General features: G+C 31.6%; 1 long non-coding RNA gene across 2 annotated transcripts; it reads right to left on the reverse strand.

The window, feature by feature from the left end:
- Window positions 1-11,078: 11,078 nt before the first annotated feature.
- On the reverse strand, window positions 11,079-16,552 carry LOC127702545 (uncharacterized). Of its 2 annotated transcripts, none has more exons than XR_007982477.1 (3): window positions 16,440-16,552; window positions 13,363-13,451; window positions 11,079-11,524 (listed from the first exon to the last, which is right to left on the reverse strand). It is a non-coding gene; the product is annotated as an uncharacterized LOC127702545 (long non-coding RNA). The 2 variants fall into 2 exon arrangements; XR_007982476.1 differs by having other exon boundaries at window positions 13,363-13,421; window positions 16,440-16,546.
- Window positions 16,553-16,945: the final 393 nt, after the last annotated feature.

A 16,945-nucleotide genomic window follows, 5' to 3' on the forward strand; every position in this document is an offset into this window, starting at 1 on the left:
GTATTTAAAAATTGGGTTGACTAAATACTGTTCAGGATCATTCAATTCATATTTCAAAAATGTTTTTCTCAGTAAACTGAACCAACTATTACTATTTATAGATTTTACATTTAATTGCCTTTCTGCTAGTTGCCATTCAATAGAACTTTTTTCTTGTCTAGTAATATTTCCATAAAAAGTAAAAATTTTAACATCTATTTGAGCTTCTACAGGTAACATTCCAGAAATTATATATATTGCAGGATCAGCTACTGTTTTTGGTAAAGATAACAGCTGTTTCAAAAAAAATTTAAGCTGAATATTTAAAGTTTCTAAAAATTTTCCTCTTGAGATTACTATTTTCCAATTCATATAACATTATTGGTAGTATATAAGTATTCATAATTGATATCGAGGTTTGTGGATCTAATCCATTTTCTCCATAAAGTCCAACCCCCATTAAACTATAAAGTGTCCTTCTTGATTTCTTTAAATTATTATCTATTGTAGCTTTACATGAATCATCGTCTGTACGACAAATTCCAATATGTGTTGCTTTACTAGAAGTTGGAAAAATAGAATTGCCTAGAGTCCAAAAATGTTCATTAACTTTCTCATGGTGACGAGATTTAGACTGTATAAAACAATTTTTTGCTGGTTGTAGTAAATATGTGTCTGATATTTGGTTATTCCATTTTACACAAGAAACAGAACTTTTGTATAAATTATCAATAATCAAAGTAGATTATTCTGGAATTTTCATTTGATATAATCTTCTTATAAGGCCTGCATGTTTTACTGCATCAAATGCCGACGTTGCATCAAGTATACTAATTATTGTTTGATTATTTAACTCAACACATTCTTTATGAAATTCTTCTATAATAAAAGAGCAGTTTAATGGTGCTGTCCGTCTAGTTAAACCACGTTGTAATGGATTTTGATATTTTATAATGTCAGGATTAATTCTGATTTTTAAAACTGCTTCAATGAGTTTAGATAATGTTGGAGTAATTGAAATTCCACCGTAATTTTTACTATCTTTACAGCTTCCCTTATTCGTAAAAAGCGGAATTACTATCCCTAACTTCTGTTCATCTGGTATATAACAAATTCTAAAAGTACTATCCAAACGTTTTTTAAGATAATAAAGAGATGGTCCACCATATAATAAGCTTTCAGTTGAAATTTCTAAAATATCTGGTGATTTATTTAGATTTAATAACTTTATAGCTCCTTCTACTCCATTTTTAGTAATACTTTGGTGTTGAAACATAGCTCTACAAATGTCAATTATATCAATATATTCTTGTTCAACCTTTTGTTGATATTTATTATCAAAATGTTCATGAAAAGAATTTTTCGTTAAATCTTCAAAATGGTGTTTCCATCCCATTAGAATATTGTCTTCTGTGCTATACACTGTGTCACCTACAGATAATTCATCTATGTGATTACTTAATTTTCCCCTCTGTTTTTTAATAAGTTTATAAAATGAATTTTTATTTTTTAATATTTGCTTCCATTATCTTTTCTCTTTCATCGATTCTATTCACAGCAACCGCCTTGCAACAATGTTTACGTTAGTTGTTTCTTTTTTCTGGATATAAAGTTCATTCGTGGGATTTTCAGAACGGCCATTATTCTTCCGTTGGTAAAAGATAAAGAAAGGCAACAGTAGTATACCGCTGTAAAAGGCCATTTTCTTCTTTGTAATTGCGTCAGAAATTTCTTCGTTCATTACTTTTAATTTCGGTTTCTAAAACTTTTTCGTAGAGCTGGACAACAACTTTTTGCAGAATTATATAGTAAATTGTTCATATTTTGAAAAGCAAGGACCACTTCATATCTGTTTTCTAAAGATGATGAAAAAGTATTCAAACCATTTTCTATTACAGTTTTATATACGTCTTTTTCTATTTTATTCCACGGAATTCTACCTGACATGGGTAATATTTTTGAATTTGAACATTTTGATTTTTCTTTGGGATTGATGGTAAATTTCACTTTCGCTTTTATTGGATAATGATCAGATACATTATTAGTCACATTGTCTAACGTTTCTATAAAAATCACCTTCTCTTTAAAATCCTGTTTAAAAAGTAAAAACTCAATAGAAGAGGAGCGAAAGATACCAGAGGGACAGTCAAACTCATAGATCGAAAATAAACTGACAACGCTATGGCTAAAAAATTAAAAGACATACAGACAAATAATAGTACACAAGACACAACATAGAAAACTAAAGACTAAGCAACACGAACCCCACCAAAAACTGGGGTGATCTCAGGTGCTCCGGAAGGGTAAGTAGATCCTGCTCCACATGTGGCACCCGTCGTGTTGCTCATGTTATTACAAATCCGGTAAATAGTCTAGGTAGGTCACATTCGTGGTGAAAAAGGAAGTGGATTGTAATTACGACATAAGGAACATATCCGATATCATCTGTGAAACGGTTATTCCAAAACGGTCAACCAACTCGTGATGGCGTCCGTAAAATTTACGAAGAGATGATTTCAACTTCACCATTTGGAACTCTTGGTTTAATAGCTTCCTTGTGAGCAGCAACCCTCTATCAAGGAAATCATGATAGGAAATACAAGCCTGGGAATTTCGCATCAATAGTTGAGGTTCCTTTACCACTAGAATTTCCAAAGTATATAAACGATTTTCATTCAAGAAATCTACTAAATATTTGTTTCTTCTTGTATTGATCTTACTGAAAATACTTTCGTTAAAATCGCCACCAATTATAATAGAGTGAGAGTCACTATAGCTTTGAACAATTTCATGTAATTGATCTATACAGTTATAAAATTCTATTGTGCCAGATGGAGAACCTTTACATGGTAAATAAACTAAAACAAAAAGTAGCTTTGAAGTTCCTAAAAGTTCAACACAGCAAGTTTTGTCATTTTCTTTATCTAATGGAGTAATAAAATTGTTGAGATCTTTTCTCCATACTATTCCTGTTCCCCCATAACCACGAGGAAAAATTGGTATGATTAATTGGATCTTTATCATCGACAGCTTTTCCAATTCCACAAATGTTTTGATGGAGCTCATTAAGTAAATGTAGTTGACAATTAAACAACCAATGTTCTTGGATTAAGATATGTCTGTCAAAAAAACATACCACACGTTTGTACATTTTTACAATTAAAAGTTAAAATATTGAGTTCTTTCTTTTCATCATCCCCACCACGTTCATGATCTATTTGTTTCTTTATGTTGGTTGTTTTACACCGAGACTTGCATTCCATAAAAAATCATTTTCATGTTTAGTGTGGATAATGTTCTTACTTTGAAAATACAAATTTTGGCCTTATTAGTTCTTAGTTTGACTATTTTGTGATCCACTGGTCAAGGTACAGTAATTGGTTGATCAATGCGAGTAAATCTATAAGATTCGAATGACTAACGTTTTGACTATTGTCCTGAGTAGAATCTTGAAACCATTGATTTTCATTATCACATCTGACGTATTAATCGCTATAACCCTCATTTTCAGTTTCATAACTTTCTGTATAATATGAGTTCTGATAATCATGATAATATGGATATTGTTGATAGTAACAATTTTGATATCCCCAAGTTTGTTGCGAGTTATAATTTTCTAAATTGTCATTCATTTATTTTGTTGATTTAAAACATTTTGTGTATCCTTTGTTTATCATTATTTTCACTGAGATTGTCAGTTAATTTATCAAGTTCATTTTCGATCCTGCCCAAATTTTGTGACTTTGTTCTTCTTTTGTACTAGTAGTTCATCACTATTATCACTATGGCTGTTTTAATCATTTCACTTTTTAATTTCTCACAATGATGATGTATCCAATGATTTCCTCTACTACACCATACACTTCTTGATAAACATTTTCTTTTACATTTTAAACATTCTTCAGGGTTCTTAATGTCATTTTAACAAGTGCTTGTAACAGCTTTAGATGGAGTAATCTTTGTATTATTCACTACAGCTGATGAAAAATGATCATTGTTAATTGATAACAATAAATAACACATTCTTCTTTAATTTTGGTATTAAGATGTGTTTAGTCTACATCATTACTCATCTGCGATGTAATTTCAGACAGTTTATCAATAAATGACAAGAAAATGTTTCCCGTTCACTTCAATACGACATGTTGTTTTGAAAATGTTCACCCTATATAGTTGCTTTGAAGGATTGTTAATATCAGCAAATGAAATTGACCTCTCTGATAATTTTTTTCGATAAATCAAACCTCTCATGTACTGTTAATTTTAGATATAGACTTGAACTATTATACTGGTCGAACCATGTGTTGAATTGTAAAAATGCAGTCAACGAAAACTGTATAATCAAATTGCTCCTTTTTAAAGTTGGTTGAATATCAATATCTCTATTTGCAGCTTCTTTGATTTTATTCAATGTTCTTTTCTAGTTTAAGACATAATTTCTAGTAGTTTGGTTACTCTTGCTAGGTGTATAAATTTTGGTTGGAACCAAGTCTCTATTTGACCTTCTGGTCATTCTGAATATATTACGTCTACTACTATAATACGTGTTGTCTACTCAGGAACAGTGATATTTAAAAAAATGTTCATTGTCTTTCTTAAAACTATTATTTATATGTTAAAAATATTCTCTGTCTAAAAGGTAAAAAAAAATTTCTATGTAAAATCAAGATGGCGACTGCGCGTCAGCTATTGTTCTTTGTCTCAAGTATCAAACTTTCTGAAATATTGCTATATTTGGACTTTTCCTCTGATAACAAGTCCTTCTGGGTTTTCGTTAGGTTCTTGGGAAATAAATGTTCACACTAAAAACACTATGATGTGTGTAAAATCTGTAAAATCTGTTAAATATGTGAAAGTCTCTCCTTCTTCAAATTACACAACCGCCACCATTCACAACCTCCACCTTCCATAAATATATATTTATATTCATTAACAACATATTAAAATTTTAAAAGCATTGGCTGGGCGGTTCATAATTTATTGCACAAAAAAAATATAAAGTGCCATTTTCCAATCTATCAAGAACCATAACCCCTGAACGACAGAAGTAAAAATCCTCAATATTGAACTTAACCTCCATTTTTGTCATCAGTAAAAACAAATTGAAATTTTAAAAAGCATTGGCTGGACGGTTTATAAGTAATTGCACGAAAACAACAAAACGTGCCACTTTCCAATCTATCAAGAACCATAACTCCTGGACGACAGAAGTCAAAATCCCAAATATTCATTAACAACATATTAAAATTATAAAAGCATTGGTCAACTGGTTCATACGTAATTGCACGAAAGTGACATAAAGTACAATTTTCAAATAGATCAAGGATTATAACTCCTGAACGGTATTTAAAGAGAAAATCGTCAATATGAAACTTGACCTCAATTTTGTCCTCATTAAGAACATACTATAGTTTGAAAACCGTTGGTAGGCGGGTTCATAAGTAATTAGCCTTCTTAGAATCTAAAGGACTATGATAGGTAATCTCATTGTTCGTACACCAAAATGAAAATGACAAAAATCATTGGTGGAATTTCCATTGTTAACTTACGTTTTAAATTAAACAATAACAACGTTTTGTTGTACACTTTTGAAAATATTATCCAGAATGTATTAGATTCTGAAACGGCGAATCGAACAGAAATGACATTGACATAAATTGCCATTTTCCAATACACCAAGGAGCATAACTATTTATGGTTAAACTGAAAATCGTCAAAATCGACCTTCACCTCCATTTTGTTAACGGCAGTATTAACATACTAAAATTTGAAACGCATTGGTTGAAAAATTAATAAGTTATTACACGGAAACTGTTGGCAACAGCCCGCCATACTTCGATCACCAATTCAATAACCCGATTTTTCCTTAAGAAAACCCGGTTAAAATGATCGGAAGGATTCTTGTAATGAACTGAGAGTTTGTAACTTGGTGCTTAAAAGCTAAGTGTGACAATATGGTATGAACAGGTGAAAACATTGGAAATAATATCATATAATTCTTGAAAACTGTTGAACAGGTTAAAACAAGAATTATGCAGCCATGAGGGTACAGTTGTAGATACAAAGTCTTGTGACATTGATGCATATATGGCATCTTTTATAGGATAGTTTTTACATTTGACTTCTAACAGATACTTATGTTATGGAAAAAATTTGTAACTATGATGAATCAACGACTGTTTTGTTTTGATTCTTAATAAACAAGACATCAAGACTGACTCTTCAACAAAGTGGAAGAATTATTTATTGAAAACTTTGTCACCTTTCACAAGACAATTAACCTTAAGGTGAGATATATAGGCCAAGTAAACCAAAAGTTAAATTAGTTATGACAATATATTTTTTATTCCATATATAAAAGACCCTGAGTAGATATTATTTTGTTTAATTGATCATAATTGTGGCCCAGTACTGCATAACAAAAATTACAAAGATCTTTCAAGCTCGTAAAAAGGCCCGGGAGATAACAAATAATAAATATTCACTTCATTTACACAAACTAAAAATGTATAACACTTACTTTGTTATGAAAACAGTGGAAATGTTGGATTATAAAATTCAAAGAAAATAAAGGCATTGAAACAAGTAAGAGCTTGACCTTATTCCATTGTTAAAGACTATAAATTGACCTCAAAATGTCTGTTTCTGCTTCTTTTTTTTTGTGTTGTTTGGTCGTTGCATAACCCTTTAACATATGACCGACATCTTCTTTTATTCATATTCAATTAGGTATTTCCGAAGTTTTTTAAATCCTTTTCCCTTTGTTATTACATATGACATCTTACAAGGCGGCTTAGATTATTTTCAAGTGAACATGCTTGTCCAAGGTAAGAAACAGAATCATAAGATATAGGATGAAAGTATCAGCCACTCTGAATAAGATTTTAATTGTGTTCGACTGAGACAAAAAGCTTTGACCTTGGTTGTAATAAATTTTCCTTGAGCTGTTGTTTGATTCATTATTCCTTGGATAAAAATATACCATTTTTATTATCTTTGAGTCTGCCAAGCCAAATTTCTACCATAAGAAATACATGTATTCGGATAATAAAAAATCGAAACTTGTCTTTTGTGGTCAATATATTATAACTTAAATGCAATTTATTTAGTATTTGTTACCTTGCCACTTGATTTTGAAGGAAGCTTTATTTGCACATCGAAAGATTGATTATCTGTTCTCATATAGCACGGACACTCTGTCCTGTTATTATCTGCGAAAACACGGACAATGAATCTTGCGAATTTGGTTGCAGTTGGGATTAATTGGATGCAGTTTGTCAGTTGTGCATAACGTGTACTGGTCTCGATATTCGTATCTTTTATTAAACCACTGCTGGAAGGAAAAGCACTCCGTTTTGTATACGAGGATTACAGCAGCTCCTACGAGGACCTCTTACATTAAGCTAAGGTGCCTTCCTTGCAGATCAGACGGATAAGAACAATGGCTTTAGAAACTTTATGAAAGATTATGAACAATATAGCTCTTGTGTGTTTACAAAAAATTGGTCAGTTTAAAAAAAACTAAATATTGTTTCAGGTATGTAAATGTTCTGGATGTGCCACAGGTAAGGTCGACCCATTTCGGTAAAAACATCTTTCAAATTTGCTGCCGCAACTTTATGGAACGGCCTTCCAAACCATTTCAGGACTGAAAATAGTTTTTCACATTTTGAAAGCAAAAATGCGGCGGGGTTAAATATGTTTTGTGAGATCTCAACCCTCCCCCTATACATCTAGCCAATGTAGAATAAAGAAACACATAGCAATACGCACAGTAAAACTCAGTTTGATAGAAGTCAGAGTCCGATGTAATATATTTATCCATATTTCAATCTTAGTTTTTTATAACTTTTCAAGAGGTAAATCATATAGATAAATACTTTACTTCATTTTTATTGCATATGCTATGTGTGCAGTGGCGGATCCAGAAATTTTGATAAAGGGGGGGGGGGGGGGGGGGGGCACTGACTGCCTAAGAGGGGCCCGATCCAGTCATGCTTCAGTGATTCCCTATATAATCAACCAAATTTTTCCCACAAAAGGGGGGCCGGGCCCCCTAAAAAACCCTCTAAATCCACCTCTGGTGTGAGATTCTAATTTTGTATTGCATTTTGTTATATCTTTGACTGTTTTTATGTTATTTATATGTTTTTATATTCGGTCAAAAGCTCCTTGGAACTTGTGTTGTATATTTGATTTATACCGAATCAAAATATTTTTTTCTTATTTTATCTTATCTTATGCACAACATCACCACGAAATATGGCCACATATTGTAGTGTCGAACATTTCACACGAGCATCTTTTATAATCACATTTGTAACTTGCTTCTCTTCATCTACCATTTTTTTATAACGGTTTTTCAAGTTTATTCCTCGTGCGAGTAATGTATGGTGTGTGTTCTGGTCGTGTACTATAACTATACATTCTTCCTGCGTAATTTGTATGGTTTGAATAGCTTTTTGGACTATCACAGTTTTATGTTCATTCAATACATCAGTATTTGTAATGCCCTTGGTGAAACTAATACCGAAGTGTAAAGATAACTGTCGCTGAAGGTGGGATTTATTAGAGTCGTCTGCCATTATTAGATCATGTAAACAACTCATCAGTAACTCACAAACACACAATACTATCTTCTCATGTTATAAGGTTCTAGCATATATATCTATGAATTCTAGAAAAAAAGTCAATACCACTGTTTTAAATCCAAAATGACTGCAACAAGATGAGTAAATTTATGGAAATTAAATTTCTATTTAGAGCTCTGAAAACCTGGACTTGGCACATTAAGGGCACATAAAAGAGAGGCGAAAGATACCATAGGGACATTCAAAATCATAAGTCGAAAATAAACTGACAACCCCATGGCAAAAAGAAAAAGACAAAAAGACAAACAACAGTATATAAAACACATCATGTAAGTAAAAACCCGGTGATAAGTCTAATTCGGTAGGTCACATTCAGGGAAAAATAGGACGGGATTGTGGTTATGACGATTTGAACATATCCGTCGTCATTTTTGAAACAGATATTTTCGACGGTTAACCAACTCGTGATGGTGTTTGTCAAATTTTCGAAGGAATGATTTCAACTTCATCATTTGGAACTCTAGGTTTAATAGCTTCCTGGCAAGCAGCAACCCTCTATTAAGGAAATCATGATAGGAAACACAAGCTTTGGAATATTATGAGATATATACTCCATATGCAGACGCTGATGAAATGTTGCTACATAGAAATGGAAAGTTCACAGTTGGGAAGCTGAAATCATCTCTTTTGTCGTAAAGTCATTTCTCAACCGACCTTCATTGTCACTTTCTAGATGTAAGTCAAGTTATGAGGCAAACTTAAATGCATCTGTTTATCCTTTATGTCAAGTTCGATGGGAAAGATGCTTTCAACATAGTCCCCAAACTTTGAATTATTCAGTGAGAGGGCATCATCTCTATAGCAGAACCTGAATTGATAATGCTAGTTTCTTTTCATTCTCACTTATAAGCACGTGTATGAAGAAACAAGATTGGTAAGGATCGGGAGCACAGTTGGTTCCCATTGGTATGCCGATTGATTGGGGGAAAAACACATCCTCATAACGTAACAAATATGTTGTCAATCAAGAAATCACGTGTCTGGGTAATATCAGATTCATTTAATTATTTGTTTGGTTTTTTTCAAAGTACGATTTATCCCTCCGTAAAACAAGAGACAAGATATTTGTATCTACGTTGGCCATTCATTTTATGAAACAAAGCAGGACCATATTTTTTTCAGTTTGTCTTTCAGTTTGCAATAGGGACTTTTCGTGTAAAGGGTAAAGGGTAAAAAGTCAGATGTTGCAATACTATTTGCTCCTTTTTGCTAAAACAAAAATAAAAGTTTCATTTCTCCCCCTTTCCATTTCAAGTGGTTGAAGTCTGCCTTCCTGTGCAAACCCCAGGAGACTGTGATTAATTGATAATAATAATATTTTATACACCTGACCTAAGTCAGGAGCCTGTTATTCAGTGGTTGTCGTTTGTTGGTGTGGTTCATAAGTGTTTCTTCTTTCTCAATTTTTATATAGATTAGATCGTTGGTTTTCCTGTTTGAATGGTTTTACGCAAGTCATTTTAGGGCCCTTCATAGCTTGCTGTTCGGTGTGAGCCAAGGCTCCGTGTTGAAGGCCGTATTTTGACCTATAATTGTTAACTTTTTATACATTGTGACTTGGATGGAGAGTTGTCTCATTGGCACTCATTCCACATCTTCTTATCAATGTTTATTTGAACATATAATTTATTAGAATATAACAGATACATAACAAAGCTATAATATTTCTATTAGATAGTTGTTTGTACAATGTGGAAAATAACTGGATACATTAGTCATTACTAAATCGTATCTAATAACAATATTTTTGTAATAGTATTCCAAAGATTCTGTAAAAAAAGATACAACAATTCGCCATGATGTTAAAAGCAAGGAGCATACTCATTTTCACTGGATTCTATTTATCTAAGTGGATTTTTTCTAAATGTTTGTCATCACTTGGAACCATTATAAAAACAATATATATAGCAAAATTTTTAAATATTTTGTCAGCCCAGTAGTCAGCACTTCGGTGTTGACATGAATATCAATTATATGGTCATTTTTATAAATTTCCTGTTACAAAACTTTGAATTTTTCGAAAAACTAAGGATTTTTTTATCCCAGGAATAGATTACCTTAGCCGTATTTGGCACAACTTTTTGGAATTTTGGGTCCTCTATGCTCTTCAACTTTGTACTTGTTTGGCTTTATAACTATTTTGATCTGAGCGTCACTGATGAGTCTTATGTAGACGAAACGCGCGTCTGGCGTATTAAATTATAATCCTGGTACCTATGATAACTATCGTCCTCATTTTTCTGTATTATACTGATAAATAGACTTAGTTAATATTTAGAAACAAACTCGGTTTAAATTGTTGGACTAAGTTTTTGGCAGTCAATATGTCATTTTTACATTGACTGTAACAATCAAAGGCGGGACACGGGGTTTCGATTAAACCTTCAACAAATTTTGTAGAAATGGTAGGTATGAAGATGAGTGTTTTACTGTTGTTTTTGATATGCTTAAATCAACAGCAATATCCACACAGCTTAAGACCAACATAAATATTTCAACTGCTATGCTCGCCCACTGTAATACATCTGCAATTTCAACATCTTGAATTGTTGCCAGATTTATTTCTGGTCTGAAGTCTGCTCCACCTCGACGTACCTGTACAACCGTCTGGCCATTTGACTTTTTGACCAATTTCATTTGGTATGTTTCAATGCTGAAAGCTTTCTTGATCAAGTCTACCCGATCCTGACCAATTATTGGTGACATTTTCTTTTCAACATCCTCGGCTGATATTTTGTCAACCATATTAAACATTTCTTTCGTAATTGTTTCTTCCGTTTTTGCTGCCTCTTCCAATACATCCATTATTTTGGCCTCATACTTTTGGAAATCTTCTATTAAGTTGTTATTTTTTAATTCTTTTAGTGCCTCTTCGACAATCACTCTAGTATCAACTGAAAAAAAAAATGGAAATAATCTGATGCCTTTTCATGCGGTCTTACTCAATGAAAGTTTAATACCCATGCACACATCATGTAATGGCAGTCACCAAATATATTTTTATCGAACGGCTCAGTAACGGTCTATCGTAAATCCAAAGATTCAATACAATATAATCAAACTCACATGAAATACATACAAATGATTTGGATTATAAAAACAAACTAAACAAGATCATGCAGGATTGACGTCGTCAGTATTCTACATCTACCAAATTTTCATTTTCGCTTTGCCATGTACGGTTAAAAAGATTTATAATGACAAAATACTACTGTGTTAAAAATTATTCATAATTATAAATAATTTAATTTCGGATGTAACGCGTCTTCTGATTGGCTGACGTTGTTTTGTTTATCAGCTCATAGACATAATTTTGTCATGTGACCGTGACGTCATCAACGTTTTTTCATGGTTTACTCCGGTTTAAAATGGAATTTAGAATTAAATTATAAGAAATGACTGTAATATTTTTTCTGTCTATTCGAATTAACATAATAAATGTGGTGCACACTATAAAATAAATTATTATTCAGTTATTCAGTGTGCAACACATTTTTGATGTTATTTCTTCATAGACAGAAAAAATATTACAGTCATTCCTTAAATAAGAAGATGTGGTATGAGTGCAAATGAGACAACTATCAATCCAAGTCATAATGTGTAAAAAGTAAACAATTATAGGTCAAAGTACGTCCTTTAACACGGAGCCTTGGCTCACACCGAACAGCAAGCTATACAGGGCCCCAAAAAAGTCTATTGTAAGATAATTCAAACAGGAAAACTAACGGTCTAATCTAATTAAAAAAGGAGAAAGAAGAAACACTTATGACCAGACCAACAAACGACAACCACTGAACAACAGGCTCATAAGCATATTCCTTGAATTATGAAGTTTTGATCTATCATGTTTTTCAGAGGCATTGCCCCTGACTGGACAAATTATTACGAATTTGTTGTTTCAACCATGCCGTACTAGGTTTAGATATGTTTCGCTTTTTACAGATATAATACCATCTAAGAATAATAAGACCAAAACAAAATTGAAATGGTCAGGGGTGAAAAAAGAGAAGTACAAGGTCAATTATTCTCTTGTAATCAGAAAAATTAACATGTTCTTGTGTTTTTAAAGTTATTTGACCATTACTGTAGGGAATATAAGCCTGGGATATAATTCTGAAACATGTGAAAGTAAATATTGTTTTACTTTAAAATATTATGCAAAGTGTAACTTCCCTTTAAGATAATTAATTTAGTTGATTTTAAAGCGGGATATTTTTTATTGATTAAATTAAAATTCTGACTTCAATCGTAAAACAAAGTTTTCTGTTTTGCAAATACAATTTTATTTTTAATAGAATAATGACTATAGGCATGTTGTGCATCATCAAAAATGTATTTTCTCAATTCCTCGTCTCATAAGTTTTCGACGAGTATATACATTTGGTTTGATTTGAGGTTTATCTGTAAATCTCCCTATACACAAACGCTTCGATAATCACAACACGAAACCAAAATGTATCATTTATGGCATTAACTGTCTTTTGAGAATAGTTTGATTCAATTAAAAAATTATGATAAGCCCATGGTATATAAATTGAATTTTAAGACAATGTTTTAAAATTAAATATTCAGAATCCAGTTTTCTCCGAAAGACAAAGTAACCAGTGCATGTTATTGTAGTACCTTAAACCTTCAATATACATGTCTGTGTTAAATTAGGCAAATACCTGATTTTCATGCGCATGGAAATGTATAAAAGTAACATTAAATAAAGTATAACAACAAACAGTACCTGTTTCAAATGACTTCGCTGATGCCATTCTGTGTCTATTACAACGTCTACAGCTACTCCTATGGAAAACAAGTCACTGTCAATTAGTACTGAAAAAGTATTGTTATTCTTCTTCACAATATTATTTAAAAAACAACCAGTCTACTTTATTACGATGTTGTTCGATTTCATATGAATATCTTTTGATTGATAAGGGACAATGCTTAAGGTAGCACAATAGAAAGATTTTTGTCACCCCCAATCAGACAACTTTAAACTGATGTAATTTCTTTCATCAAGCTCTAAAATTCATAAATGAGGAATCAAAAGAAAGAAGAAAGATTAATCTTTCAAATGGTGATAATTTCATTATTACATAATTATTACATAATTTATTATTATGTAATTAGTGGCTAGATTCTGATGTCCACATTTGAATGAAATTAGCTTCTTTGTTTTTCATAGCATCTCAACATTTTTGATAGATTCTTGTGCAACACAGTTTGACCTCCAAAACCGTGTCCCAGATTTTTCCTTTTGTATTTCATTCTCTTTTAACCCTTCAATTAAGTTTGCAACCTTAAGTCATAAGAAATCCCTCAATTTTATTGGGTATAAAATTTGTTCTATTGATGTTTTTGGAAATCTGAGACACGGTTTTGAAGATCACTGGTCAAGGAACAACATGTGGTAAAATCGGGCATATGGGGGCACCCGTCTAGGAGCTAATTTCATTTAAAACTACATTTTCATGACAAAAATATATGTGTCACAATTGAATCAATAAGGATTTTTCTATTTGAACCTCACTAACTTCAATATCATTCACACATGTACCATGGGAATACTTAAGGATTGGCCTTTAATCATAAATCATAAATCAATTAGGTTTTACCAGTAAGAAAGCAATCCATTTAAGCAATTCTAATATATAAAGAAAATGAACACCCTATGCATCAAAAACCAGATCTGGCGGGAGAAGTTATATCATTATTGACCTTGCTGTAAGTCAGTTACTACTGATATGGTCAAAACACCGCCCACCTAGATAAACATCAACCATCAATGATCTCAGAAGTTTAATTACACATTGCATATGCTTGTTTTCAATATGGATATTTTATTCAATTAGTATATGAAACAATATATTTTGTTTTTAACGTTTTCCCAAAAAATAAGTTATGCATGTATACATAAAATCATCAGTTGGTCAGTCTAGATGATTCTTATGGGGGGATTTCTACAATTATAATTGTATACAATGAAAATATGGTGTTAACACAAAGTAGAATTTTTTCTTATTTTTGTAGTTTGAAAATAAAATATTTAATTTGTTTTTTTTCTTTTAAAAAGAATTCATATTTACACATTCTCCTCAAGAAAATCTGATATAACCATCAGCATTAACATAAACAACATTAATTGTTGCACTTTATATTTGTTTAAAGGGGCACGACATATATAAAAAATATAAAATATGATTTTTTGGTTCACTCATTAATGAAAGTGAAATAGTGAAATAATATACCTCTTTCAGCAGCCAGTATGGTTCAATTTTGTCAAAATAAGCTAAGAAACATTGATGGTGAATTATTCACTTGCAAGTGAATAATTCGACTTCATTGAATCCGTATTCATGTGAACTTCAATTTAACCCCTTAGCTAGAGATGGATACCGCATGCATTGTGCGTATTCAACTATTTAAAGGAAAAGAATGTCAACATTGAAAGTGAAACAAAGGTAAATCATTTGATTAACTGATTCGATCCACAAAAAATCATTCTTATACAGGTAAAAACGATGTTTAACATATATTTTTAATCTAAAATATGAAATTAAACAGACCTACAAAAACCCAAATGCACGAGTCTGATATCTATATTTATGTTTATATCGCTTATATGGCAATCGGATGTTTTCGGAGGTCAACTCGACAGTTAGTTAGATGGCGTCTAGACTAAAATACACACGAAACGAAGCTACATATTATCGAGCCCATGCCCTGTATATTGTTTATTTTAGACTTTTTATAATTTGGATAAATCTTTTACATTGTTATAAATCAAATTTGAGAATTTGAGTCAAATCGGTGAACATGAAATACATTTATATTTGATTCCCTCTATAGCTCCAAATTATTTTTTTGTTTTTTTCTCCTAGCAGTTTCAAATTGAAATGTTTTTTATTTGGATTTCACTATCTTCTTTTTTCTATAAAACCCTAATTGAACCTCTTTTCTATGACTGTTATTTTTATAGCTGGTCATTGGTCATAAAGCTATCAAATTATTCTATTGATTAACCACAAAGTACTGCCCACATGTTCTTATTTGTATCAGTCAGACACGTGCATTTGTTTATAAAACTAATTATCATCAAAATTTACTCATTAACAGTGCAAGATATGGAAACTTATTTTTCTTCTGTGGTTTTGTAATATCAAGAAGTTACAAAAACAGCTGAAAATGACATTTTGATCAAATTTGGTTGCTTTTGTATTGTGCTACCTTAAATTGAGAAAATCTCGATTTACTTCTTTAAATTACTTGTATATTTACGTTGTAAACGAACTATATGTGAAATAAAAACTGACTGAAAAGAAAGACAAATAACAACCCGCAAGAACAAATACAAAACAACAGAAGCCTTTATCGGACCGATTTCCTGGGGGGTATAAATAAAATAGTCAATTTCCATATGTTGCAGCTTCGAAGTAATGCAACACGGGCATTAGTTGATATGGAAGTAATTGTTAAACATCACAATACTTTAATAAATACAAATAATGATAAACGGAACACACACTCTCCTAGACAAATTGAGCATCTATCTAACGTAAACATTGTAACGGACGTCACATCATTAAACTTAAATTATGAAAACATTAACATTAACAAATAAAAGGCCATTAGCCGACTTGATTCTTAAGTTATGAATTCGAAGTTTTTCAAAAGTTAAATCCATTACCTCTGTATTTACTGTTATTGTCTAAATAATATGATTTTTGTTTAAATATGTATAAAAGAGATATGATGTTTGTTAAATATATGTATAAAAGAGATATGATTTTTGTTAAATACAAGTATAAAACTACTTACTTAAAGTTGAAAAATTACCAATTTGAAAGCTTATTATCTAGTGAGAATAATCTCGATATGAATGAAGATTTGTGAAGTAAACAACTAAAACATACGTTCACCTCGAGTTTTTATGAAACCTTATTCAAGTATCTTGGATTTTGATTGGTCGAAAACTTGTGTTTTTTTCAAGTATGTTCTTATAAGGAATACGGGATTAGCTTCATGCGGACGGCGTTCTTGTGTACTAACATAGCAACTAAAACTCTGCAACTATGCTAGGCTAGCACAAAGCAGTCTAAATTCTATATACATCCTTCTGTTGACTGCTGGTGTATTGCACAACATCGTTGACGTTTCTTGTCAACGATTGGCTTGTTCTCCTGTTCCATTTTTGGTAGCACGTTTGTTTTCAATACTATGAAATTTGTAGCTTTATGTTTGTAAATTAGTAATTGATTTGTTTTTATCAATTTACTTTGGTTAACTTTTCAAAATATGTTTATTTCATTCCTTGTTTTGCAAAC

This window comes from Mytilus californianus, unplaced genomic scaffold, assembly GCF_021869535.1.
Source record: "Mytilus californianus isolate M0D057914Y unplaced genomic scaffold, xbMytCali1.0.p SCAF_5, whole genome shotgun sequence".
In the NCBI taxonomy this organism is placed as follows: Eukaryota; Metazoa; Mollusca; class Bivalvia; order Mytilida; family Mytilidae; genus Mytilus; species Mytilus californianus.